We start from the raw sequence: 27,631 nt of genomic DNA on the forward strand, positions 1-27,631 counted from the left end.
ATGATTACACTTATCAAATCCATTACTGGGTAAAGGATCTTAGGAGGACAAGGATCTAGGGCTGAGCCAGTTTTTATGAGTTTAATGATGTCAACTATTTGATCCTCCTGTGTTTCTTTAAATTGGACTAGTGAGCAGTCACGATGTTCACTATGGGAAATAGGTGCAGGGGTAGTAGGTTTGTCAATGGCTGAGAACTCGGAGTAAATATCATTTACTTTCGAGAAAAATAAGTTTGCCAAAGCGTCACAGAGCGCCTGGGAGGGAGGTGGAACCAAATCTGGAGATTTCTCAGCCATTTGTTTCACCACCTCGTACAGTTGTCTACTAGAATTTTTGGCGTTATCAATTTGTTCCCCAAAAAACTTCTTTTTCAGTGTCTTATACAGTTGACATATACAGTATATATTATTTACTGATAAAATACATAGAAAGACACGTGTGTTAATCCTAATAACACAAAAATATACCCCCAAGCAAATACACCTCACATCAAGCAATCACACCTCTCATACCATGTTCTCACAATTAATACTATCTCACACAAAGGAATATGAGGGGAACCCTCAATACATGACTAGCATACACCAATGACACAAGATAGCGAACTGAACTAATCACAATTTTGATCAGCTTTGGTGTTGTCCTTTGGGGGTTCCCTCAATCTGGTCAAAGTTCGTTTCGGTGGGAAATATTCACTTCCACCTTCATCAGGACCACTGTAATTGGCTACTTTCAGGTGAGTGGAAGGGTGGTATCTACTCATTGCCCCAAAATAGGCTGGCACACTTAAAGGTCAATATGGGTTGCATGTCCTCACATTTAGTGCTGCAGGTCCATTGTTAAAGCAAATGCTGCTATACGCATGCTAATAATTAATAGTGGGCGATTTTTTTCACATGTATGCAACCATCTGGGAATTGAGTGCTAGGGCTAATCCACTGAGGCAAATGTTAGGTCATGGCCTTCTACGTAAGGCAGGTTTCCTCCACAGAGTTTTGTTTGCAGACTCGAAATGATGATGTTTCTACTTGCATCTCCTTCTGACATGAAAATAGTAATTTCAAGATGGTTGCATACATGTAAAAACAATCGCCCACTATTAATGTGATTAGTTCAGTCTGCTATCTTGTGCCATTGGTGTATGCCAGTCATGTATTGAGGGTTCCCCTCATATTCCTTTGTGTGAGCATGTGGTATCTGTACATAATATATGTTGTATATGTCAACTGTATAATACACTGAACCAACTGTCTATCATGAGTCTGTATATACTTGCATAAATAGAGATGTTATAATTATAAAAATTAAAGAAGAAAAATGAAAAAAACAAATATATTTCTGCAGTTTTGTGCATGACAAGATTTATTATTGTGGGACAGCCCGGCTTCAGCCTTGTTCAGGCCACGAGAGGTGGGGCTGCTCTGCTTTCAGGTGAGGGGAGGAGTGGTTTCAACTGCCCACTTTTAAGTGCACATGACTGTTTGACCAGCCCTTTTGGGCCGGTCAAACAGTCATGCATACATCGCATGTTCTCCATGCAGGCTGCTTTACAGACTGCGTGGAGAGTATACCCAGGCCTCCGCTACCCTGTCTGAGCGCCGAACCACGGTGCTCAGACCCATCACAACGCTGCATTGCAGTGTTGTGATTGGCTTAGTGGAGGGAGTCAGGCTGCTTCCTGTTCCGGCCCCATGAGAGGAGAGACTGAGATGACATGGGAGAGAGCAGGAGAGCGGCGAGAAGGTACATTATTTTCTTTTTTTCTCTTTTACATCTCCCCGGCTGCCCTGCCACTCGCGAACCGTGCAGGCTGTTACTGCTTGTCCCTTCCATTTCAAAATGCTGAATTTAGCCCCAAAGACTTATGGTCCCACATGCCTTCCTTTGAAGTGCTCTATTTTCAGATCATGCTGCTGCTACATTTAACTACATTGACCACATAACAGTTCATGTAACTATAATATTTTTATAACTTTGCAAATAAATTTGTCTTAACTTCTTTTAACAAATTAAAATAGAATATTCTAAACAGCAACTGCGACTAGCGCACAATTCCACTACACACCACATACATACACTACATAACACATGAGTAAAAAACATTGTCCATTACAATGCCCACAGCCCTAACACAAGCAAATGTGAGACCTATTGCATTTCTAATGGCTGTTGCTGTTCTTGTTAGAGAGAGACATTTCAGTCTCCTGTGTTTTACCTTCCAATTCCTATGTTTATGCTATCTACTTGCTGTTCTTTTCCTGGTCTTGTGTTAATTGTAGGAGCTGCCATATTTTGCTATCTGCAGGTTGTCCTCTTTGCATTGTTTTTGTACATTTTGACCCAATGTTCTTTGCCCTTGGGTAATTTTTAAACTTGTTGTTGCCTACAACATTACTGTGCCTTAATTCTTCCTCCATCTCAGGATCTATGCTTGCATTAAACTGCAACCTAATAGACAGCCTCGTCTTGCTCGGCTTACATGAGTGCTGACTAACAAAGCTCATAAGCTGCTCTTTTAAGCAGGCCTCTTCAAATGTGTATTTGTTTCCAACAGTAATGCTTTTTGTTAAGAGCAGTGGGTATTGTGTTGAAAGTACAAAGGAGAGAGTGGGTTTAGATGAGGGTCAGGAAGAAAAGGCGCTCAGCGGGTACCTGATACGTAGGTAGTATTTGTAGATTCGATTGGTCCGGTGCAAACAGGTCAGGGGAACAAACCCAGCAGAAAACAGCCCCTGCTAAGATAGAGAACGTGTCCCCTATCAAACAAATGCAAAGAGTGTCCTGTGCACACGTATATATTAAATTCGGTTCTCAAGTGAGAGCCCAAAGTACTTAGTAAGCGTTCAACATATGATGTCAGAGACCAGCATTGTAGAGTATATATATTTAATGGTTCAATATTGATCAGTACATACAAGAGCAAATAGCCGACACGTGTTTCGTCACACCGTGTGGGGGATGTGACTCTTCAGGGCTGTGTGCGAAAAGTAGGCATCTTGTGTATGTAGCGGTACTACCCGGATGATGAGCCATGCTGAATGCACATACCCGTGCATATAACCTACTTCGATAGCACGCCGTTTCGGACATAACCATCCAGAGGCTTGCTTATCATCACCGACCACTCACAGTCTCGTAGACCTGACATTTCCATTTGCATTGCCAGACCCTGGTCCATCACATGCTGGCGCGCCGCTACATACACAAGATGCCTACTTTTCGCATTGGGTTAAGCAGCCCAGGTGGAAGAAGAAGAGATCAATCACTGAAGAAAACCATATGACTTTCTATTCTAGTTCAGCCTTCTTTAGGCTCTGGCGGCACTACTATTCACAGTTGTTTTGTCTTAAAAAAAGCATTGAGACTTTCAAAGCCTGGGGTGCCGTCTTATTATGACCCTTCCTCAACTGCACTATGCTATCTAGTTTGCTTGGATTATTTGCCTATTGATTTAGGAGAGGTGCTACTATTATTTCTGAAAGTCATGTGGGTCATCTTGTCCGGCTTCCACCTCTGGATCTCAGGTTCAATGTGCTAGGCCACTGAAACGTCTAGGGCCAGATGTAGGTAGGCTTTTACCGGGTGGTAACGGCCGAATTCGGCCGTTACCACCCGGTAAAAGCAATTTGACATGTAGGTCCCTGTAATTTAGAGACTCGGTAAATTTACCGATAGGTAAATTTACCGAGTATGTAAAATACCGAGTCGGTAACATTACGGATTCCGGTAAATTGGTATGTAAGTGGGACTCTTCTGAGTCCCACAAGCAGTACAAAATCGGTATTTTACCATCAAATAATACTTGATGGTAAAATACCGATTCTGGTGTGCATGCACATGTGTGCATGCACACCTATGCCATATGACAGGCAGACCTGCCCTTAGGGCAGGTATGCCTGCCACATGGCACCCGAGCCTCTTTTGGGGGTGCCAGAGGGTGTCAAAGTGACACCCCCTGCACCCTTGTGACAGTCGGTATTTTCCGACGCGGTAAATACCGACCGGTAAATGCCCAATCATTCCTATGGGCTTCAAAGCCCATAGGAATGCATGGGCATTTACCGGTCGGTATTTACCGCATCGGAAATTACCGACTGTTTCCGATTCGGTAATTGCACATCTGCAATTACCTACATCTCGGTATTTTTATTTTCCGACCTCTGAAATACCGAGTCGGTATGACTCGGTATTTAAGAGGTCGGAAAATAAAATTTACCTACATCTGGCCCCTAATGCTCTCTTACAGTCCTTAATGGACTGAGCTGACCTTTGTCTCATACCTTAAGTACACAATGCTTCCTCCACTATCTTCTCAGGAGACAATGAGGAGGGTACTGTTCCAGGCACCAACTTTGGGCAAAACAAGCAAAGCTGCTTGCACATGCAAGCACCTTCAAATGTGCTCACTAGATAAAGGGGTTCTGGCTTCTGGTTACTACCATCATCAGGCCTTTCTCATGGAGGATAATGATGTAGTTGAGGATTGACCATATTCCATCTGCCAACATGCAATGATGATGCTGAAGTCGTCTCCCCTGTCATATTGACTCAAGTCCACATTCTCTCTTCTGTAGAACTGATTTGTATTCCAGCCACTAACCAAGGATGTCTATTTTTTTCCAACTTCTTTTTATTGCGTTTTTTCATGAATAAACTGTCACAGCATATACAGCGAAAGGCTTATAGTTTAAGCAATAGCAGAGATCATGACAGTGGCAAGAAGTTAAAGAACAAAAGCATAACAGTGCAGATGTACACAATAAAAAAAATGAAATAAAAAAACAAACAGAATGATATGTTCATCCTAGTTGACAGGTAAATATATCATCCACCACAGCTGTGATGGGCCCGAAGAATCCTAGTAGATCAAAATACTGAAAGGCAGTTTATTTTGTTGGTGAGTGCAATGGTCAGGTGTTTTAGGACCAGGGACAGGGAGGAGGGTGCGGCCACAGTGCCATGGCTGCGTGAGTACTAGGTCCACCATGTCTTTCCACTGCATTCCCTGCAACGCCAGCCTACCCCCAGCAACTGAGTTCCCACCAGGCCCGGAGAGTTCAGTATCAGTCGGTCAGCTCAGGATGGAGTAATAGACAGGAGCGTAGTGGTTGCCAAATGTTTTTAGACCTGTAGGAGAAAGGCAGCAGGGTTGCATAGACATCATTAGTGGTGTCGCAGTATAGTAAAACCATCATCTAGGCTTTTACTGACGATGGTGTGGAGCCGCCCCTGTGCAGGGAGATTTGCCTCTTAGCCAGCAGTAAGGCAATGGCAGCAAAGCATCGAACCCCTGTCCCTAAAGTTTGGACCTACCCTAACAGCACAAGTAGTGAGGAGGGGGTCAGTTCATTCTCAATCATTAGTGATAGATGTCGGAAGAATCCCTCCCAGTAGGACAGGACTGGGGGGTTATTCCATGCCAAATGTATAAAGTTGGCGTGGTCGGTCGCATAACTAGGGCAACTATGGGACCTGGATGGGTCCATTCTGGCAAGGAGTTTTGGAGTGACATATGCTCTGTGCAAGCATTTGAAGTGGAGAAGTTTGTGTCTGTAATTATTTTATATAGCGAGTCTGTCCGCAGCAGTATGGCCATGTCTTATCCGATAAGGGATGGCCCAAATCCCTCTCCCATGTCGCTCTGTTCCCTCCCTCAACCCCTGGACGTAGCGTCTGAGCAAGGTGGTATGGTGGGAAACAAGATGAGCGCTATCGGATGAAGTAATAAGTGTGGATAGCGGAGAGAATTCCTTTGGTTCTGCTATTGAGGACTGCAATGTGGTGACCATGGAGGCTTGTGCCCTATGTAGGAGAAATCTGCACATTGAGGAAACGTCATGTCCTGCAGCGATGTCTGAGACTGAATGTAACTGGGCGTCGCAAAACAAGTCTCCCATAGTGCGGAGTCCACATCGAGATAGTCCGTATCTGGTCAAGGTTTCAGTGGTCGAGGACAACCACAGGTTGTTTGGTAGCGGCAAGTGCAGAGAGTAAAGGTGGTCCACCTTCAGATAATTGCAAAGATTTTTCCATGCCCAGCATGTTGTAGGTAATGTCTGTATCTCGGTTGGTGACCTAGTGGGGCCAACAGGGAGACGGAGAGAGGAAAAGGGTGAACTTGCAGCTGATCAGGTTTTAGATATTGTAGTCATGCATCTGGATAATGCCAAAAGTATGCATAATGTGTTTGTGCTACTAAGTATTATAAATAAAAATCTGGCACCCCAATCTCCCCGTACAAAAGGCATTTTAAGCATCTGCCACCCTATACGGGACTGTCCGCCGGCCCAAGCCAGTCTGATTAGCATAGTCCAAAAGGTTTAAAAAATAATTGCAGTGAGCAGAACAGGGATATGTAGAAAAATATATAGAAAACGGGGGAGCACAACCATCTGGATGATGGCTATTCTACCAGCAATCAACACTGTAAGCGTTATCCATCGATCTATTTGAGTCGATAATCGGTTTATCGTGGGACCGTAATTAGGGCGAATGACTTCTGATGATGTACACTTATATACAAAGGCACACAACGGCTGACCAAAGATTCAGCACCTCAATCTCTGTCGCATTCAAAATAAAGTCCTTTGCATTCACTCACCGTCGTGGAGCGTCACTGTGGTCCAGAGAGAAGAAGATACTTTTAAATGGAAGGTGCACCAGAAAAGCAGTAGTAATAACAAATTTAGTTCATCAATCTTCTTTATTCAAACTTTAGTTAAAATCGTCTCTCAGCCAACGCGTTTCATTCCTTGTGCATAAGGACCTTTATCAGGGCTGAAACAATCACACAAAGACACGGAGTAAATTGACACACAAAGACAGTATAAACGAACATAACAACCAATTATATACATGTATATACATAAACACACCATATTCATATAGACATAGATAATTACGGTAAGACATGAAGATGATGTATGACTTCAGCTAATGATACAAATGTATTACTGAACAGCCCACATAACATGTATGTACACATATATAAAATAAATAGACCACAGAACATATATAAATCGAATCACAGATTTATACATATGTGTAACTTTTTTTATTAAAAAACCTAAGGTTGGGTTCTATCAATACTTTCATATAATCATTGTATTGAATGAGTATGTGCTGGGGTGGGAAAATATTTATTTTGTGTGTGGGATCACTCTGAGATCGTAGCGAGGGCAAAGATAATATCTATATAAACAATCAAAGTTATGCTAACTAAATACACAGAAAAAGTTATGCTAATTTGTCCCCAAATTTATAGATCATTGGGATCTTACCTTGATTAATAATGTAAAATCTTCACAAGATTTCCTTATGATATGTCATAATATTGCCCGGGTGTTCAAACCACATTAAGGGTAAGTCAAGTAAATCCCAGCTCGTAATCTATGTGGATAATGGTTTTATTAGCTGTGGCCGTAGTACAACAGAGTAACATGGTACATGTCATATCAAAAGAGAGGGAAATCCATGCCACAAATCATGTCATGCAACAAGCAATAAAAGATCACATATGAGACCTGAATCAAAGGCTATAGACCAAGGTTGATAATACCTATATACATAAGCAAGGGTTTGCTAATTATATACACAGGAAATGTTATGCTAACTTATCCCCAAATTCATAACTCCATGGGATCTCACCTTGATTAATAATGCAGAGTGTTCACAGGAGGTCGTTATGATATGTCGTAATATTTCCAGGTATTCACGCCAGAATAATGGTTAGTCAAGTAAATCCCAGCTCGAAATCTATGTGAATAATGGCTCAATTAGTTGTGGTCTTAGTACAACAGAGTAACGTGGTATATGTCATATCAAAAGAGAGGGCAATCCATGGTCAAAATCCTTTCATGCAACAAACAATAAAAGATCAAATATGAGACATGAGTATGAGAATATAGATCAACGTTGGTCACAAATGATCATAGTAAGGGCCCAGCAGTGAAAGCCCATGTCAACGTATATAGAACAGTTCCAACCATAACAGAGACAGTCATACGCAATACTATGAGATTGCAGGGAACAGAACCATACAAAACGATGATCTTATCAATCCAGATTGTAAAAAGTTGTTTTCTTTTTCTGTACAGAGTATAGAGTGAAAGACTACGAGTATCTTTATGTGGGCACATGTGATGTGCAACAATACCAATGGTAATGTCAGAAGGCTATGAATAAAGCTTAGCCGAGCAAAAGACTGATCTACCAATCCAGTTTGTGCAACCACCCACTGTATTACACCGGTGACCTAATAAGCAAATCAATGGGCAACATACCATGCTCAAAGTCATTATGCATATAAAAATAAAGCCATTAGCAAGGATATACCATGCTGATTTTGTCAGCATGTACACAAAGATTTTATATTTCAGGATAAAAAAGGAAAAGCGGAGAAACGAAAAGGAAACATGAGTAACCTCATAGGCTTCAATGCATGCCCATACAAAGTAAAAAAAGCTGTTTAGATATGATCAGCTCCCCCCAGATGGGATCCACCGTACTAAGAACAAGGAATCATCCTTACCACACAAAAGCAGTAATCCCAGTTATGGCATGGTCGCCAGCAGCAGTAAAGTCTGTCTCAGCACGCCAAGTTCAAACAATTATACCGGAAGGAAAAGCGTCATCGACGTCATGACATGGAATGTGTCTATGCAACATTGTGAGGCATAGCATATCAGGACACCATCTCGCGCAATAAGAACAATCCACACTTAGATATTTATAGCAAAAAATGTCACTTTTTATTTAAGACAGTCAAAAACAGATATCCATATCTTTGCAATTATTACTAAAGAAAGAACACACCTTACTACATTTCCCCCAAAACATTTCCATAATAACTGTAAACCAAAAACCTTTTCCAAAAACTTATCAATCAACACCCCCAATACTGTACAATCCCAACAATTGTTTTTTCTCCTCATTATCTTTCCATACCCATTTTTCCCCTACCCTCCCCCCACCCCCAGAGGGAAAGGATAAGCCCGCTCTCGACTATCCAGACCCCCCCCCCCACAGAGCGCCTAATGAGTTTATAAACTAATAAGGATACAACTGTAACAACTGACTTAACGTGACTTTTTTTGTTTGTTTTTGGGGGGGGTTTAAATAAAAAACAAAGAAAAAGAAAGAAAATGAAAAAAGAGGGAAGGGTGGGTGGGACTAACAAACTGTGCCACACTCCTCCCGCCTACCGAATGACGTAATTCCCTCCCACCACTCCAAACCTCATACCTAAGCCCGCCCCTTTCCCACCCTGCTGACCAATCGCGTTAGGTGGATTGTTCCACCACACGAAACCTCCCAGGGGGGCACCGGCTCGCGCCACGGTCACCCTGGGTCCCCATCGCGCAATAAGAACAAACCACACTTAGATATTTATAGCAAAAAAGGTCACTTTTGATTTAAGACAGTCAAAAACAGATGACCATATCACTGCAATTATTACTAAAGAAAGAACACACCTTACTACGAAACCAAAAACCTTTTCCGAAAACTTATCAATCAACACCCCCAATACTGTACAATCCCAACAATTGTTTTTTCTCCTCATTATCTTTCCATAACCATTTTTGCCCCTACCCTCCCCCCACCCCCAGAAGGCAAGATAAGCCCGCTCTAGACTATCCAGACCCCCCACCTCCGCCCCCCACAGAGCACCACCCAGGAAAACCAGAGAGTTTTCCTGGCCCCACCCAAAATGTGAAAGAAAATAAAAATTATTTTATATTGCTATCACACCACAAGTTTACACCCCAAAAACCCGTCAACAAATCTCTTAACTCCATCAAGTAATAGGCTTGGCCCATCTGGGACAGATGTACCTCATCATCTCGAAAAAGGTGTTGTTCCGTACCCGTAATATTTTCATGTACCAAAACTCTAATACCCAGAGCCGTACAGTAAATTTTCATTGCTCGATTTAACTTCCTGCGAGCTTTCTCCACTGCAGCATGGTTACGAGCCCCCCTCCATTGATGACGATAAATGAATTCCTTCCACAACACAGAAGTACCCGACCAGTTGTCCTTTACGACGGCTAAATCCAGCTTCATCCTTTTTATTAGCGTCAAACCTGATAGCTCGACAAGATCATTCTCGCCTAAATGAATAATCAATAGATCTGGAAATCCGCTCTCCCGTGACAACTTTGAAAGCAAAGGAAATAGATCTCCCCATTTCATCCCACCCACCCCCTTCCAAAATACTTCATGACCCTTGCTGTGTAATCCCAAGGTTCTGCCATAAATTTGTTGCTCCGCAAATGTAGCCGACCCTTTGACAAAAGAATGTCCTATAATCCAGGTCCTCATTTTTCTTGGTAAAGAAACAACCGACCTAAGGTGAGAAAAACAATATTAATCTGGCATACTTACCAAACTTAATGCAATCATTTACGAATATATCGAGAGCAACAATCAGATTTCCATCTACCTATTCTTTGTATCTCCTCCCAACCCCAACCCAGCCTTGACTCCTCGGTAGCAGCCCCAATTCTGAAAGAGTGTGTCCCAATTAACAGGGGGTTTTTGCCTGCTGAAGTTAAAACTTTCCTCAATACTGCTAGCAACTGGAAACAGGTAATATTGTCCCCATTAGGATGACAAAATATCAACCCATGACGAAAGGCAGGAGACAGCAAAAAATGTTCCCATTCACCCAGCGGACAGCAACCCACAACTCCACTCCCACGCAACTGAATCCATGTCCATTTACCCATTTGATCTGTTTTTGACTGTCGCAACCAAATTCTCAAAACAAAACCATTCAGAACCTGTATGTCAGTAGTTTGTATGCCCTTTTGTCCCCTTAAACCTAGCAATTCTGAAACTCGAAATGCCCCAAAGAACAACCATATCATACAAAGCCGAAACCTAATCACCTCCCTCCCATTAAAACAGCAACTGGGCAAATACACTAAAAGCTGCTGTAAAAGACTAAACGTAATTGGCTCCCGCAAAGGCAATGGATGAGCCCTGATTTTACTGAAATCTTTTAACATCCTACGTAATAACACCCCACTCTTTAACTCTTTCCCAAAAAATAACTGGCCATAAAAGGAAATCCCAGAAAGTTTCCCCGCAATTGTAGTATGTGACAAACCTTTGTCCATCAAAGACAACACAAACTTTAAAACGAACTCTTCGTTACCAACCGATAAACCGCACTGATTCTGTGATGAAGCATAGCTTAAAAACTCAGACCACGCCTGGCGATAACTGCGTCTGGTGGACGGAGCAATGGATCGTTCCACCAGCTCGACGATCCTCAATCCCCCTGGACCCAGATGTCTGAAGGAATCGCAGTTTTGCAGCTGTATGCCCCTGGCGCCAAAGAACGAAATGTCTGCCAATTAGAACGAGATAGAGCATCTGCAATTGTATTATTAACACCTGGGATGTGTTTTGCTCTAAAGACAATGTTCAATTTGAGACTTTGCAACATGAAAGATCTCAACAGATGCAAAACACGCACATCTCTAGCTCGTTGAATATTGACCAGATCCACTACAGACATGTTGTCAATATGAAATAAGACACACCTGTCTCTGAAATCCTCACCCCAAACCCTTAGAGCTAGTAGTAGGGGGAAAACTCAAGGAAGGCAATACTGCGGCCTTGTTGCACCCACTGTTGCAGCCATCGCTCTGCACACCAATGTCCTTCCCAGAATAGCCCAAAACCATGAGCCCCGGCTGCATCGGAAAATATTTGAATCTGCCAGACAGTGTTATGTTCAATAAAAAAGATCGAAACACCATTAAATTACTCCAAAAACTGCAGCCAAATCACCAGGTCATCTTTTACAGCCTTAGTAAGTCTTATCCGATGGTGAGGAAGGGAAGCTCCCGACATGGCGAAACCCAGCCTTCTGCAGAAAGTTCTGCCTGCCCTCACTACTCTACAAGCGAAATTCAAATAGCCAAGCAGTCGTTGCACTTGTCTGAGCTCAATCTTCTGTTTGCCTAGCACTTCTCGCAAAAAGGACCTAATTTCATCCACTTTGTCCGCTGGTAATCATCACTTCCGTATCAATCTCAATACCCAAGAATGTCAGTCTGGTAGATGGGCCCTCTGTCTTTTCTGGAGCTAATGGCACGCTAAATTCTCTCGCCATCTCCTGGAAACACTCTAACGCTTTACGACATTGGTTAAGTTTTGCCTGGCCAATAAATAAGAAATCGTCTAAGTAATGGCAAACAGATGTATGTCCACATTTCCGCACCAAGCACCACTGTAAAAGTGTGCTAAATGTTTCAAACAAAGAGCAGGAAATGGAACAACTCATTGGCAATACTCTGTCAACATAGTACGAATCCTCAAAAAACATTCCTAACAGCTCAAAGTCTAATGGGTGGATAGGCAACAAATGAAACGCAGACTGCACATCACATTTGGCAAGCTCCGCACCAGTGCCCGCCAAACGCACTAAGCGCAAAGCGTCATCCACTGATGTATAGGAAACATTAGCATCCTCTGGTGAAATGAAATCATTGACTGATTGGCCCTCCGGCCATGATAAATGATGGATTAGTCTTCTTTGGATTCACCCCCAGAGGAGATACCATCAAATTGTTTAAAGGACGCAGGCTAAATGGTTTTTGGAAAAGGGGGGTGGTGATGGACAGAGTTTCTGAATGATGCAGAATACTCTTACCAAGTCAAGAGATCATGGTTATAATCCATCACCGTTTTTTAGCTCACTGCACCATCCCAGCTCAGAACCTGGCTATATGCAAATTAGTCTGTTCCTATCCCAGTGCATGATGGGAACAGGGCAAACCAAACTACCAAGCCAATTCTTATACTGGGAAGGAAACAAGCTCCCGGGGAACCGGTTTCTGGCATCACAGCCTTCTTCCGCCCGGTTTGCTTGAATCCTGATGGTGCAATGAGCAAGGGACTCACGTCTGAGTATACCCTCCCACACATAGTGTGGATAAAACCGATTTTGGAAAAGGGGGGTGGTGATGGACAGAGTTTCTGAATGATGCAGAATACTCTTACCAAGTCAAGAGATCATGGTTATAATCCATCACCGTTTTTTAGCTCACTGCACCATCCCAGCTCAGAACCTGGCTATATGCAAATTAGTCTGTTCCTATCCCAGTGCATGATGGGAACAGGGCAAACCAAACTACCAAGCCAATTCTTATACTGGGAAGGAAACAAGCTCCCGGGGACCGGTTTCTGGCATCACAGCCTTCTTCAGCCCGGTTTGCTTGAATCCTGATGGTGCAATGAGCAAGGGACTCACGTCTGAGTATACCCTCCCACACATAGTGTGGATAAAACCGATTTTGGAAAAGGGGGGTGGTGATGGATAGAGTTTCTGAATGATGCAGAATACTCTTACCAAGTCAAGAGATCATGGTTATAATCCATCACCGTTTTTTAGCTCACTGCACCATCCCAGCTCAGAACCTGGCTATATGCAAATTAGTCTGTTCCTATCCCAGTGCATGATGGGAACAGGGCAAACCAAACTACCAAGCCAATTCTTATACTGGGAAGGAAACAAGCTCCCGGGGACCGGTTTCTGGCATCACAGCCTTCTTCGGCCCAGTTTGCTTGAATCCTGATGGTGCAATGAGCAAGGGACTCACGTCTGAGTATACCCTCCCACACATAGTGTGGATAAAACCGATTTTGGAAAAGGGGGGTGGTGATGGACAGAGTTTCTGAATGATGCAGAATACTCTTACCAAGTCAAGAGATCATGGTTATAATCCATCACCGTTTTTTAGCTCACTGCACCATCCCAGCTCAGAACCTGGCTATATGCAAATTAGTCTGTTCCTATCCCAGTGCATGATGGGAACAGGGCAAACCAAACTACCAAGCCAATTCTTATACTGGGAAGGAAACAAGCTCCCGGGGACCGGGTTCTGGCATCACAGCCTTCTTCGGCCCGGTTTGCTTGAATCCTGATGGTGCAATGAGCAAGGGACTCACGTCTGAGTATACCCTCCCACACATAGTGTGGATAAAACCGATTTTGGAAAAGGGGGGTGGTGATGGATAGAGTTTCTGAATGATGCAGAATACTCTTACCAAGTCAAGAGATCATGGTTATAATCCATCACCGTTTTTTAGCTCACTGCACCATCCCAGCTCAGAACCTGGCTATATGCAAATTAGTCTGTTCCTATCCCAGTGCATGATGGGAATAGGGCAAACCAAACTACCAAGCCAATTCTTATACTGGGAAGGAAACAAGCTCCCGGGGACCGGTTTCTGGCATCACAGCCTTCTTCGGCCCAGTTTGCTTGAATCCTGATGGTGCAATGAGCAAGGGACTCACGTCTGAGTATACCCTCCCACACATAGTGTGGATAAAACCGATTTTGGAAAAGGGGGGTGGTGATGGACAGAGTTTCTGAATGATGCAGAATACTCTTACCAAGTCAAGAGATCATGGTTATAATCCATCACCGTTTTTTTAGCTCACTGCACCATCCCAGCTCAGAACCTGGCTATATGCAAATTAGTCTGTTCCTATCCCAGTGCATGATGGGAACAGGGCAAACCAAACTACCAAGCCAATTCTTATACTGGGAAGGAAACAAGCTCCCGGGGACCGGTTTCTGGCATCACAGCCTTCTTCGGCCCGGTTTGCTTGAATCCTGATGGTGCAATGAGCAAGGGACTCACGTCTGAGTATACCCTCCCACACATAGCTGGCTAAATGGTCCCACTATTCTTCCAGCTTGTAATTCTTTGTCTAGTTTCAATTGCACAATATGAGGCAAATCCTTAGCAGACTTCAAGTTATCTGCCCAACGATGATAACAAGGCCCTTGATAACCTATTCTAAATCCTACTTTAAAGCCCCAGAATAATTTAGAGGCCGCATCTGCATCTGGATACTCGTCCAAACATACCAGCATAGCCTGTAAATTAACTGGGGTAGGAGTCTTTTGGAATAACAGGTGGAATGGACCCTCTGCCTCTCTGTGCCCTCCCATGGTCACCAAATTGTTGGTTGGGGAAACACTGTGCAATGGGATGCCTACCACCACATTGCGAGCATTTGTGTTTAAATTTGCAGAATTGCCTGATGCAGGTGCCGCTGTAGAAATTCCAACATGCACCTGCTGCAGGCAATTGTGCTCTACCCATCCCACCCGCCCCCAATAGGGCGGGACGCTGCAGAAAGGGCCGGTAAGTTATGGGCAGACCACTAGCAGTATGTATGGTTGTCGATGTCTGATTAGAAGACATCCATTGCAGCCAAAGCTCTTGGTCCACTTCCCCCCAAGGTTTGTCATTGAAAATGCCGACTCTGGCCCGAAACTCCTCATCATAATTGAGCCAGGCGTAACCACCCACTTCTAAGTGCACTTTCCTAATAATATCTATATATTTAAATATTGCCACTGCCCGTTCAGGATGCCTCATACAGTACACGCTAGCGTAAATGAGAAAGGCAGCCATCCAATTTTCAATGTTCTTTGGTACTCTGGGGAGACGAGACAGTTCCCATTCTTCTTCTTTTGAACCCTCCTTGGCCTGAATGTCTCTGTGTAACAGTCTAAAAACATCTACAAATTCGTGGTTCCAAATCTTTTGTCTAGTTTTGTCTGAGAGATGCATACCCAAAGGCATGGCCAAACCCATATAAGGCAGTTTTGTCCGACTAGTACCAGTACCCGAACTCTGTTTATTACTAGTAACATTCTTTACAGACCTTGTATTGTCTTCACACAAATCATTTCCCTATTGTACTGTACATGACACCGGAGTTACCTTTGAAAAAGTCTCTGAATCCAATGTACTAGTTACACTCCCTGCATTTCCGCCCCCCTGAACGACAGTATTGTCGCTCGCCAAAGGTCGTGACCACGCAGCCCACCAATTTGTCTTACCTGAAGTTAGCTGCGTAGCCCGCTTCTGAAATTCTTGAGGATCATCGCGCCCACGATGTCCGCCGCGCTGCATGCGATCTGTTGAGAAATCTGCTCTTGATCTCTGTAAAAAACTAGAAGACGTGAATTTACCCCTATCCCTAGTTCCCAACTCCTGAGTGACAACTGAAGGAGCCGCCTTTTGAACCAAAACATCCACGTAATTATCTTCATTTTCATTACCATGCCCATAAAATGTATCACTTTGAATCATAGGAAAATTTCTCATGTCATCACTTGTATTTGGTAGCTCACCATCTCCAATTCCACCATCATAATCCACCCAAGAGGTCACAGTTCTCCGCTGAGAGAGCCCGGCCGTTGCCCTAAAATCCGCACTGGATCTGCCTCGTGAATACCTCGACCTACCAAAAGCCGCACTATGCTTCGCAAAAGTTGAAATGGAACCCTTGGAACCTGGCCTAGAGGCAGGGTCTGCCATCAATTTCTTACCGCTCCGGCCAGAAACCGCCGAAGACTTACCCATCACGGAATCCCTGATGTCACCTGACGCCACCTCCTCTGAAATATCCGAATGTTCCACCCAAACCCATTGGCCACATTGAGGACCAAAAGAGGAGTCAAAGTCCACCTGAGGGTGGCCGGGTGGGTGACGAGGTTCTGGAAAAATGGCAACCACCTCCGCCTCATGACCACAATCTGTTACCTGCCTTTGGTTACGGTCCCTGATAGGCCATACGTCTATATTTTGATTTAAAATAACTTCCTCCTCTTCATCATTGTCTGGGAAACTCACTTCTGCATTGAAAACCAATGGCGGCTGTTCAACGATGACCTTTGACCTGGGGGCTCTTGGTTTGGGGGTCAATACAGTCTGCAAACTTGCCCCACCCCTGCGGTCCTCCCCATCACCAAGAAAAACAGCGTCAACATTGTGCGTCATGAAGTCGTCTGCTACCTCAGGATGGCCCTCCTCTTCCCCTTCGCTGTCCGAAGGGTAGTCCACCAGGGCAGCACTGTGGCCCACTTCCCTGACATTAGTAGCGATATCAATGTTAGCAAAAGCTCCAGAAAATGAATAAACGTGTGGGGGAACCATGCCAGAGAATGCAGCTTCCTTATGTAAGAAAAAAGGTCCCTTAGTCATGACACGTTGTACCTCCCCAACGTGGCAGCCACTGCTAACATTCCCCTCAAGTAATGAAGTAGCCGGCACACTGCCCGAACCCACAGCACCGCTCCTGCCCCTTCTTTTGCCAGCCCTCCTTATACTGTGGGATAAAAACTGACCCTGCCTGCCCTGTCGCATGTCCGGCGCAGAGGCAGAGCACAGCTGTACCTGTTTGCGACGTGCGCTCCTCCCTGAAGAGCGGGCGCGTCGCATCAGCAACGGCATACTGGGGGCATGTGGGGGGGTCGGCGGTACGCGGCTGGAAGACGGCAGACACGCCGCCACCGCCTGGCTCACCCCCGTAGCTGCAGCACATTTCGGGTGTTTGGCACCTGCTTCTGCCTCCAACGGAGCGCCCGGCCGAAGCAGGTCACTCCGCCCAGCCTCCACCAGAGTACGAACAGCCTCACGAACTACCCGTTCGTCCTCCATAGAAACCGCTCAAACAACTCCTCTTGACAGCCGCAAAAACTCCTCCTCCTAACAAGTTCTTGTCTGACAGGAAAAACACGGCACAACAAACAAACTGCGCCACACTCCTCCCGCCTACCGAATGACGTAATTCCCTCCCACCACTCCAAACATCATACCTAAGCCCGCCCCTTTCTCACCCTGCTGCCCAATCGCGCTAGGTGGATTGTTCCACCACGCGAAACCTCCCAGGGGGACACCGGCTCGCGCCACGGTCCCCCTGGGTCCCCATTGGAAGACCTTAACAGAGAATTCTTACTTAGACCGACCAAGATAAAGTCACAGCCACTTCACAGGCCTGTGTATATTTTACCCATTGTAGCAGATTTTAAAGAATAATAAATAGTAAATCAATCCGACACAATCAGGGAAGCAACATAGAATAACAGTGTTATTAGTATTAAAGATGTGAATCGCATGGATAGAGTGACACAAAAAATGCGCATTGGTGCGTCATCTCTAAATGTCATATAATCATAGGTTTTGAAATGTTCTTATTTCAACCTAAAGGAATTCACCTCAAAACACCGTGTGTACTCACAATTTTTAATTAGTGAGTAAGTGTTGTAACCCAATCTGAAGGCAAACAGAGGGAACAACACAGTAAGGATGACCTAGAATAAAGAAGAGGAACCAGAGTTTAAATGTTAAAAATGTACATATGTCACAAGAAGTGATGCTGTACATATAATATGCCATTATATGTCGCCAAAATACAAATAACCAGTCGTATCCACCCTTAGACCAATATCAAGAGTATATGTATATCAATCACCATGTTACACAGCTCCATAAACATAGTAACAAAACAATATGATGGGAAAGGACAACATTAATGTCACAGAACCTAGTTCCATATGGGTCAGAGATAAAATATTGAGACTCGTATTTATCATAGACAATGAAAAATGTACTTACACCAAGCTGTTAAGATGGATTGATGACTCAGAAATATATTTAAAAGAAGCTTAATAGACCACAGAACATATATAGATCGAATCACAGATATATACATATGTGTAACTTTTTTTTATTAAAAAACCTAAGGTTGGGTTCTATCAATACTTTCATATAATCATTGTATTGAATGAGTTTGTGCTGGGGTGGGAAAATATTTATTTTATGTGTGGGATCACTCTGAGATCATAGCGAGGATAAAGATAATATCTATATACACAATCAAAGTTATGCTAACTAAATACACAGGAAAAGGTATGCTAATTTATCCTTGATAATAATGTAAAATATTCACAAGATTTCCTTATAATATGTCATAATATTGCCCGGGTGTTCAAACCACATTAAGGGTAAGTCAAGTAAATCCCAGCTCGGAATCTATGTGGATAATGGTTTTATTAGCTGTGGCCGTAGTACAACAGAGTAACATGGTACATGTCATATCAAAAGAGAGGGAAATCCATGCCACAAATCATGTCATGCAACAAGCAATAAAAGATCACATATGAGACCTGAATCAAAGGCTATAGACCAAGGTTGATAATATCTATATACATAGGGAAGGTTTTGCTAATTATATACACAGGAAATGTTATGCTAACTTATCCCCAAATTCATAACTCCATGGGGTCTCACCTTGATTAATAATGCAGAGTGCTCACAGGAGGTCATTATGATATGTCGTAATATTTCCAGGTATTCACGCCACAATAATAGTTAGTCAAGTAAATCCCAGCTCGAAATCTATGTGAATAATGGCTCAAGGTTTCAGTGGTCTAGGACAACCACAGGTTGTTTTGTAGCGGCAAGTGCAGACAGTAAAGGTGGTCCACCTTCAGATAGTTGCAAAGATTTTTCCATGCCCAGCATGTGGTATGTAATGCCTGTATCTCGGTTGGGGACCTAGTGGGGCCAAGAGGGAGACGGAGGGAGGAAAAGGGTGAACTTGCAACTGCTCAGGTTTTAGATATTGTAGTCATGCATCTGGATAATGCCAAAAGTATGCATAATGTGTTTGTGCTACTAAGTATTATAAATGAAAATCTGGCACCCCAATCTCCCCGTACAAAAGGCATTGTGAGCATCTGCCACCCTATATGGGACTGTCCGCCGTCCCAAGCCAGTCTGATTAGCATAGTCCTAAAGGTTTAAAAAAAATTGCAGTGAGCAGAACAGGGATATGTAGAAAACTATATAGAAAACGGGGAGCACAACCATCTGGATAAGGGCTATTCTACCCGCAATCGACACTGTAAGCGTTATCCATCGATCTATTTGCATCGATAATCGGTTTATCGTGGGACCGTAATTAGGGCGAATGACTTCTGATGATGTACACTTATATACAAAGGCACACAACGGCTGACCAAAGATTCAGCACCTCAACCTCTGTCGCATTCGAAATAAAGTCCTGTGCATTCACTCACTGTCGTTGAGTGCCACTGTGATCCAGAGAGAAAATACTTTTAAATGGAAGTTGCACCAGAAAAGCAGTAGTGATAACAAATTTAGTTCATCAATCTTCTTTATTCAAACTTTAGTTAAAATCGGCTCTCAGCCAACGCGTTTCGTTCCTTGTGCATAAGGACCTTCATCAGGGCTGAAACAATCACACAAAGACACGGAGTAAATTAACACACAAAGGCAGTGTAAAAGAACATAACAACCAATTATATACATGTATATACATAAACACACCATATTCATATAGACATAGATAATTACGGTAAGACATGAAGATGATGTATGACTTCAGCTAATGATACAAATGTATTACTGAACAAAATCAATTTTCTAGACAGCCCACATAACATGTAGTACAAATATATAAAAAATAAATAGACCACAGAACATATATAAATCGAATCACAGATTTATACATATGTGTAACTTTTTTTATTAAAAAACCTAAGGTTGGGTTCTATCAATAATTTCATATAATCTTTGTATTGAATGAGAATGTGCTGGGGTGGGAAAATATTTATTTTGTGTGTGGGATCACTCTGAGATGGTAGTGAGGGCAAAGATAATATCTATATACACAATCAAAGTTATGCTAACTAAATACACAGGAAAAGGTATGCTAATTTATCCTTGATAATAATGTAAAATATTCACAAGATTTCCTTATGATATGTCATAATATTGCCCGGGTGTTCAAACCACATTAAGGGTAAGTCAAGTAAATCCCAGCTCGGAATCTATGTGGATAACGGTTTTATTAGCTGTGGCCGTAGTACAACAGAGTAACATGGTACATGTCATATCAAAAGAGAGGGAAATCCATGCCACAAATCATGTCATGCAACAAGCAATAAAAGATCACATATGAGACCTGAATCAAAGGCTATAGACCAAGGTTGATAATATCTATATACATAGGGAAGGTTTTGCTAATTATATACACAGGAAATGTTATGCTAACTTATCCCCAAATTCATAACTCCATGGGGTCTCACCTTGATTAATAATGCAGAGTGCTCACAGGAGGTCATTATGATATGTCGTAATATTTCCAGGTATTCACGCCACAATAATAGTTAGTCAAGTAAATCCCAGCTCGAAATCTATGTGAATAATGGCTCAAGGTTTCAGTGGTCTAGGACAACCACAGGTTGTTTTGTAGCGGCAAGTGCAGACAGTAAAGGTGGTCCACCTTCAGATAGTTGCAAAGATTTTTCCATGCCCAGCATGTGGTATGTAATGCCTGTATCTCGGTTGGGGACCTAGTGGGGCCAAGAGGGAGACGGAGGGAGGAAAAGGGTGAACTTGCAACTGCTCAGGTTTTAGATATTGTAGTCATGCATCTGGATAATGCCAAAAGTATGCATAATGTGTTTGTGCTACTAAGTATTATAAATGAAAATCTGGCACCCCAATCTCCCCGTACAAAAGGCATTGTGAGCATCTGCCACCCTATATGGGACTGTCCGCCGTCCCAAGCCAGTCTGATTAGCATAGTCCTAAAGGTTTAAAAAAAATTGCAGTGAGCAGAACAGGGATATGTAGAAAACTATATAGAAAACGGGGAGCACAACCATCTGGATAACGGCTATTCTACCCGCAATCGACACTGTAAGCGTTATCCATCGATCTATTTGCATCGATAATCGGTTTATCGTGGGACCGTAATTAGGGCGAATGACTTCTGATGATGTACACTTATATACAAAGGCACACAACGGCTGACCAAAGATTCAGCACCTCAACCTCTGTCGCATTCGAAATAAAGTCCTGTGCATTCACTCACTGTCGTTGAGTGCCACTGTGATCCAGAGAGAAGATACTTTTAAATGGAAGTTGCACCAGAAAAGCAGTAGTGATAACAAATTTAGTTCATCAATCTTCTTTATTCAAACTTTAGTTAAAATCGGCTCTCAGCCAACGCGTTTCGTTCCTTGTGCATAAGGACCTTCATCAGGGCTGAAACAATCACACAAAGACACGGAGTAAATTAACACACAAAGACAGTGTAAAAGAACATAACAACCAATTATATACATGTATATACATAAACACACCATATTCATATAGACATAGATAATTACGGTAAGACATGAAGATGATGTATGACTTCAGCTAATGATACAAATGTATTACTGAACAAAATCAATTTTCTAGACAGCCCACATAACATGTAGTACAAATATATAAAAAATAAATAGACCACAGAACATATATAAATCGAATCACAGATTTATACATATGTGTAACTTTTTTTATTAAAAAACCTAAGGTTGGGTTCTATCAATACTTTCATATAATCTTTGTATTGAATGAGAATGTGCTGGGGTGGGAAAATATTTATTTTGTGTGTGGGATCACTCTGAGATGGTAGTGAGGGCAAAGATAATATCTATATACACAATCAAAGTTATGCTAACTAAATACACAGGAAAAGTGATGCTAATTTATCCCCACATTTTTAGCTCATTGGGATCTTACCTTGATTAATAATGTAAAATCTTCACAAGATTTCCTTATGATATGTCATAATATTGCCCGGGTGTTCAAACCACATTAAGGGTAAGTCAAGTAAATCCCAGCTCGTAATCTACGTGGATAATGGTTTTATTAGCTGTGGCCGTAGTACAACAGAGTAACATGGTACATGTCATATCAAAAGAGAGCGAAATCCATGCCACATATATCGTAGTAAAGCTGGATATGGGACATAACAAAAAAAAAAACATGTCCTTACGTGCATACAGGTCACAAGTCAATTCAATTCAATAATACTTTATTCGGTTACACAAATAGATAACCATAAAAGCACATATAATATCCTCATACATTATTATTATAAGATATTCATATAAAAAACATCATAAAACTTTGTCACATTATAATCGTTTTTCTCAGTCTAAAAACATTTTTTTAAAAGACCGAAATGGAAAAAACAACATAAATTGACTCTCATTGCTGGAGTACCAGAAACGCAGGCCGGCAATACCTCATTCCTAGTTCTTTTAAGACAGGCACAGTCCATTTTTTTCTCTGAAAGGAATAGAATTTACAAAAGAATAACACATGTATTGTAGACTGCTCAGAGGTGTCATCACATGGGCATTTGCAGAGCTGTTTTGTCCAATCATTAGCTACTGGGAAACTGATTGATCTGTGTAGGGAACCCAAGCGAAAAAGCGTAAGTAGGAATCAGTCATAATCATTCATCGACAAGCATAGGTACGGCTGAAGACAGAAGGTGGTTAATGTGAGATTGTGTGCCTGAGCCTAGGTTTTATTTAATTCAGCACACAGTCTCCGTTCTGCCAGAAAATTCAAACAAATAATCTTAAGATTTTTTCTACTCATTTCAGCCATAGAGAATGGGTTATCATAAATTTCATAAAGTCCTAAATTGTTTTAAAATGTTTTGACATAAGACAACCATCCAATCCTTATCGCCCCATCCAGGCCCCTACTATCTACTAAAACACCCCTATTAAAATTTGTCTCCTCTGTTATCCATATCCTGTGCCATAACAGGACAGGTTGAATCTTAATAATATTTTCTAGATAGGTCCAACCTAATTCAGTATGGCACACAAAGGAGGAGGTACTATTAGGGACCATCAATAAAAAAATTTAAAACATGTTTTCAACTACCTGGTGTGAAGCCACGTCCGCATATGCCTGCTCCATATATAGCTACACTAACGCATTTCGCTTTATAAATTTCCAATAGTTCCACAACAGTACGTCTACCCAGTTTCCTGCTAAAATTGGAAAGAGCAGATAAGGTCTTAATGTAAAGTAGACTCCTTGCTTTTACAGCCTGCACCCATGACCCTGTATGATCAAACAATATTCCGAGGTAAGAGAAAGTATTTGTGGATTCTATCCTCTTATTATCAATAAAAATAGATTTTTTCTTAAAACATCCTGGCCCACAATTCATTACATATGTTTTAGAAGAATGTATTGTAAGACCTCTACTGACATAAAATTTGCAAAGCTGGAAACCTTCTTTTGTAATCCCAGAGGAGTGTGCGCCATTAAGACTGCATCATCCGCGTATAATTATGCGGGGATGGGCCGTTTATCAGCCTCAGGTAGGTCTCTACATTCTTGAATAAGAACCGTTTCAACACCATTTATGTATAGAGTAAAAAGGAAGGGTGCAAGAACGCACCCTTGCCTAACACCTCGTTTTACTTTAAAGTGTCTCGTGCATTCACCACCTGTCCCAAACCAAACCTGTGCCCTTGCCCTTAAATAAAACTCTCTTATAAAAGAATTTCAAAAAGATTTGACGCCCATTTCCTCTAACGTAAGCCACAGTTTATTGTGGTTTACACAATCAAAAGCCGATGATAAATCGACAAAGGCCAAGTATAAGGGCCCCTTTTTTGCCTTAATATATTTATTCAGTAAAATATTGAGGTTTAAACCCTGCTCTATGGTGCCTAACCTTTTGCAAAAACCAAACTGTAGGTCAGTTATCACTGACCGTTCTTCTGCCCAATTTTGTAACCTGTTCAATAAAACCCTGCCTATGATTTTCACAGTTGAGTCTAACAACTATATAGGCCGGTAACAGGCTGGGTCATTCCTATCCCCTTTTTTAAATATTGGGACAAGGATAGACTTATACCATGCTGAGCAAAAGCCAGTTGAAATCGATGCATTAAATACTTGCGTAAGTAAAGTGCCCCATAAGGCGATATTTGCTTTAAAAACATCTACAAGGGACACCGTCCGGCCCTGCGGCCTTCCCTTCCTTACTTGAAGCAATGGCCAGATTTATCTCACTAAGCTCGAATAATGGTGCATCCCCATGATCCCTAAACAACAAACCTTGATCCTCCATGTCATCCCAGTTTAATATATCATGCTCACCCTCAATACCCCTGATCTCATGTACTTGTGGAGATGTAACATCGTATAAAAACGAATAATGCTCTATCCATCTATTCTCAGGGATAGCAACCTCAATTGTTGATGCAGCCTTATCTTCGAGGAATGGCGCATTAACTGCCCTCCAAAATGCACAGGGATCTTTAGCAATTGATACTTCGTGAAGTGTAATCCAGGCCTCTGCTTTCAATTTTTCTCTTCTATCCTTTAGGGCCAATTTATATTCTTTCCGTGCCCCTCTAATTTTATCTTTATCCTTGACATCATTATGCAAAGCATGTTTTAAATTTCTGTAGGTCTTGGTACAATTAGGATCAAACCGACCCTTTCCCTCTTTATGATTATGCCTATGCTTTATATTGATGGTAAGTGCCTTTTTAAATACAATAAAGCCATCAATCACATCCTTAAATGAAGCCTTTTCCACCAAGCATGTCATAAACGCCTCATTACAATTAGTTAACACAACAGCCAAAAGGTCTGAGGATATCACCTTTTCCCAGCTCAAGCTATAGCCATTTTGTCTAGTTAAAGCAATATTTTCTAGAATTATATTTTGGCTATTAGCTTTGCCTGCATTTTGTCTAAATAACAATAATCCTTCGCTCTGTGGGAAGTGATCACTCAGAGCAATTTGCAGTTGGGAGAAATCTTCAACAATTGACCCCTAGCGATTCGAGACAAAGGTAAAATCTATTATGGATGGAGATCCATGTCCAATAAACGTAGGGCCCAGAGGTGCCGGGTGACTACTTAGGGTATTTCCAAGACCCAGGTCAAGCTCAAATATTAATTAATTTAAACATTCACTGTATAGAGTATGTGAAAAATGGGGTAAAAAAATCTCCTTATCGTACATAACACCACAATTCCCGTTCTCCGAATATTGATAGAGAGCAGTATTAAAATCTCCACCCCATAATATAATCACATCTTTATTTCCTAAGTCCTGCAACTTTTACAGATGTCCACGTATAACATTCAAAACCCCTTCTCGTGAATCATGGGGAATATTATTATAGAAATTCATAAGAATTACTAAACAGTTAGTATCCACCTTCATACTAATGATTTGATAAAAACTATCCTCACACACCAAATCTATTTTTTCAAATGTAACTAAATTTGAGATATACGTACATAGCCCTCCTTTTGCTCTACCATGTTTGGAGGCTATCGCATTAGTGAAAGGTTCTGTAACCATTCATATGAAATGGTTCTGTCACCCATGTTTCCTGCAAGCTAAAAACATCAAACTGTTGAATAAAGTGGGACCATAGCACAATATTTACTTTTGATTTTAAGCCAGCTATGTTCCAGAACATATAAATGCATCTACCCTTCCCTATAGGGGCTCTTTCGGATATCAAGCTTTCTGCTATACTGGGCCCGGGAATAGGATCCCACAATATCTTATGAGCAATATCAATAATAACTGGATTTCCAGATTTAACACTGAGTGATAGGTCACTTTCCATTGTATTCCCATGTGCTTCATTCTCATATATTCCCATAATTCCACTAGCCCCTATACCAGCATTGACCATATAATTAATTTGTGTTCGATCCCTACTAAATACACTAGATATCATGGGAGCTCCCCTCAGACTAGCGATAACAGACCCATTTTGTCAATCTACTTCTTCCAGATTCAAGAACGTGTTAAAACGGTTAGAAGTGGGTATTCCATAGCTTGTACTGGGAAATATCGGCGGAGTGAGTTTTCTCTGGTAACAAAGCCAAACTGGCTAGGTTTATAAAAATAACCCAAAGGAACGATATTAATCTGGTCTTCACTAATTGTGTTATTAAACACCCTGCCCAAGATTGTCTCAATTAAATGAGGGGTTTTAAAATTCAGAATTACACTGTCTCCCTCATGATCTTTTTGTCCTCTTCCAATCCAACCCACCCTTCTATCCATTTTAAACTTGTTAAATAAACTGTCTGTCAAGCCTGTTCTGGTCCCCAACCAGGATAGCGATTTGTTTCTTAGGCTTTCCCATGTCTCCTCAGTCCCTTTGCGGAGCCTACATATTGTATGATCTTAGAAAGAGGTTCACATTTACTGTGAGATTTAATCAACATATCTTCTATTGCTCCCAGTCTTCCACTTAGTTTTCCTAAAATATCCCTAAGATAAGTGTCTAAGGCTTCCAATTTATTTTGCACTTTTAGGACTTCATTCTGCAATCGTGCGTCAGAACTGGCTAGGGCTTTCTCCCACTCACACATTTTATTTTGTGCCGGTGTCCAACCCTTTTTTATTACTTTTGTTTGTTTTAAGTTTACTGTAGCCATATCCTTTGAACCATGTTCTGTATTCTGCTTATGGGAATTATCAGGATTTTGAGATCGTTTAGAGGGCGGCTGGTGGTCACTCTCTGAGTCCGTACCATCAATGTGGTCGGACATGTTTACCACACATCCGTTTCTAACTTCAGATCCATCTGTGCTACTTGGCTTTTCCAATTGCGAATCAATTAGTATGTTTGTATTATTGCTAACACTGGTAGATACAATCGGGGCCTCTATGCTATTAGATTTATCTGAGGTCATGGCCTCTTCAACATTTGAAATTTGCTTCTCAATGGCCCCCATTGCACCAGTAACATAGTTCATTAGCGATAGACAAGGCCCTTCCCCCGTTTTTACCTGTTTCTTTTTCGGCAGAGTAGTTACAGTTTTACATTTCCCCATATTAGATTAGTTATACAGAAACAAGATCTTATACACATAATACAAACAGTAAATACTAACACTTAGACCCACACAAGTTCAGGTTCCCTTGC

The 27,631-nt window shown here is 42.0% G+C and overlaps 1 protein-coding gene across 1 annotated transcript in view; it reads left to right on the forward strand.

Annotated features, from left to right (window-relative positions):
• LOC144755247 (scavenger receptor cysteine-rich domain-containing protein DMBT1-like) overlaps positions 1–27,631 on the forward strand; it is a 1,092,132-nt gene that overhangs the window by 942,770 nt on the left and 121,731 nt on the right. The window lies entirely within an intron of this gene.

This window comes from Lissotriton helveticus, chromosome 5_1 (assembly GCF_964261635.1).
Source record: "Lissotriton helveticus chromosome 5_1, aLisHel1.1, whole genome shotgun sequence".
Classification (NCBI taxonomy): Eukaryota; Metazoa; Chordata; class Amphibia; order Caudata; family Salamandridae; genus Lissotriton; species Lissotriton helveticus.